The sequence below is a fragment of the Scylla paramamosain genome, chromosome 10 (genome assembly GCF_035594125.1).
Source record: "Scylla paramamosain isolate STU-SP2022 chromosome 10, ASM3559412v1, whole genome shotgun sequence".
Classification (NCBI taxonomy): domain Eukaryota; kingdom Metazoa; phylum Arthropoda; class Malacostraca; order Decapoda; family Portunidae; genus Scylla; species Scylla paramamosain.
This window is the reverse complement of record NC_087160.1, coordinates 11,750,001-11,752,500: the sequence shown is the minus strand read 5'-3', so window position 1 is coordinate 11,752,500 and position 2,500 is coordinate 11,750,001. Positions and strand designations below refer to the sequence as shown.

Below are 2,500 nucleotides of genomic sequence, written 5' to 3'. Positions count from 1 at the left end.
GGTGAGGTGGACCAGCCAGGTAATCACCACCTCTTCGGACAGGTTAGACAGGTAAATTACACAGGTGCTGTAGAAAAAAAGGAAGCCGAGATAGATTCCACGTGTTAATTTACAGGTAGGCTAAGACTGAGGCAGGTGTGAACAGGGCTGGGGGCGAGGGACAGCCTGCACGCGACCGCCTGCAGGAAGAGGACGGGAAGGGGTGTGTATACCTGCCAGTCTTCTCGGCACCGTCTACCTTCCTACCTGTCTGCTGTTTAACGAATCTCTCTCTCTCTCTCTCTCTCTCTCTCTCTCTCTCTCTCTCTCTCTCTCTCTCTCTCTCTCTCTCTCTCTCTCTGATTTGTTTCTTACATGATATGAATTATTGTTTTCCTTATTCAAGTATTTATTGTTCAACCCATATTTTTCTTATATACTTCTTTGTTGAATTCTGAAATCCAACTTAGTGTCTTCCTTTTCTTCATATAGTTAGTGTTATGTGTTAGGCTGAACAAAATTGACTCTGACAAAGGACAGCTTCCTACAACTATTTACTGCTCAGGACGTGGAGTGAAGCTCCTCGTCCGTTTCCGTGTTCAGGAATAATGATACATTCATGATCTGATTTAATAAGGTCATCATGTTTCCAAACTGGGCTGAAAATGTGGCAAGAACATAGTTCAGCTTCATTCGGGAATGAGACAAACACATTGCTTTTACATAAAATTCCACGATGTGTTCACTTGCTTAGAGAGAGAGAGAGAGAGAGAGAGAGAGAGAGAGAGAGAGAGAGAGAGAGAGAGAGAGAGAGAGAGAGAGAGAGAGAGAGAGAGAGAGAGAGAGAGAGAGAGAGAGAGAGAGAGAGAGAGAGAGAAGCGAGGTCAAATGGCTGCTCATGGAGACAAAAGTAAGAGAATGCAGTAAAAATTAAACGTTTATCTAGAGCAGCGGGTCACCTGACGAGAGAGAGAGAGAGAGAGAGAGAGAGAGAGAGAGAGAGAGAGAGAGAGAGAGAGAGAACGGGAGGAGTATACAAGAGGTGAGTGTGGGAAAGAAGAGGTCAGGTGAAGAGGGAGAGGAAGTGAAAATCAATACTTACTACTACTACTACTACTACTACTACTACTACTACTACAACTACACTCCTTCATCCCCTTCACTGGCAAGCCCTCTATTTTCTACCTTCCTCTACTCCCTCTCCACCAGCCACGGTTGAAGACGCCTTCAGGAGGGGGCAGCATCAAGGCACCCCGGGAAGTAAACTGACTTGGCTCTTTTCAAACTTTTCCCACATGTCTGTAAGGGAGGTGCGTTTAGCGGGGTCGTTTTTTCAAATTTGTTTTATAGGTCTTGGATAGTCTCATTTTTTTCTTTTTATGTTTCCTTCTGGTAAAACTGTTACTACTCCTACTATTATTGCTATTGCTGCTGGTGAGGAAACTGTAAAGCGCGTTCTATCGACTTTAAGACAAAGAGGGTAACTAATTAAGAACAAAGTACGATTTTTTTTTTCTTAAAGTGCCCTGGAAAAATACAGAGTTAATTAGCTCTACTACTACTACTACTACTACTACTACTACTACTACTACTACTACTACTACTACTACTACTACTACTATTACTACTACAACTACTACTACTACTACTATGTTCATAGATAGCATCACCATCCTCAACGTTACAGTGAGGTTGACACAACACAAAGGGTGACGCAACACGCATGTCTAAATGACAGAGATGGTCGAGAGTCAGTGGGAACCGGAAGAAGGGAAGGGCGACTGCAGGAATGAATGGCTTTGTGGCACCGTATTACTTAACGTGTGAGCTTCGGTGACTAACTTCAATTTACTGGCAATACAGTGGCTACAAAGTTAAACTGGTTTCTATAACACACATAACTTTAAATTTGTGGTGCTTTCCTTATGATTCTAAAACGGTACGGTTATCCATATGGCTACTTTTCTGGATTTGATTACAGTACTATATTTGAATTATAGCTGACATGAAACAGAGAGACAGGAAAGGAAAAAAAAATTTTTGAAAAAATGCAAGTGGAAGAAAGATTAAGAAAGTGCAATAGAGATAAAAGGATGGAATAAATTGGTTTTCAAAGGAATGCGAAAAAGGATAGGCAAAAAAAAAAAAAAATACTGGCATAGTACAAGACTGCACTGGTCTGTATGTATCCGGAGAAAATGCTATTATTGTTTTTATTTTTTTTCAAACATATAAGTAAAAAAAATAAATAAATAAAAAAGTAATGCCAACCTGATATTAGCACACAGCTGATGGCAGACACGATCAGCTGCTGCAGGCATGAAAACACCACACTTCTCCTGTGAGATGCTTTGTAATCGAATCACTATTTATACATAACCAAATATGTTGCTAATGCACAGTTTGTTTACAATGATAACATGTACGACTTCATACAACTTAGCTCTGCGTAATATATAGGCGATTCAGTTAATTTAGAGAAGCAAGCCTGATTGGAAGTGATATTAGGTGATACTCTCCC

The 2,500-nt window shown here is 40.7% G+C and overlaps 1 protein-coding gene across 1 annotated transcript in view; it reads right to left on the bottom strand.

Annotated features, from left to right (window-relative positions):
- Positions 1 to 2,500, bottom strand: part of LOC135104516 (uncharacterized) — a 55,674-nt gene that overhangs the window by 19,412 nt on the left and 33,762 nt on the right. The window lies entirely within an intron of this gene.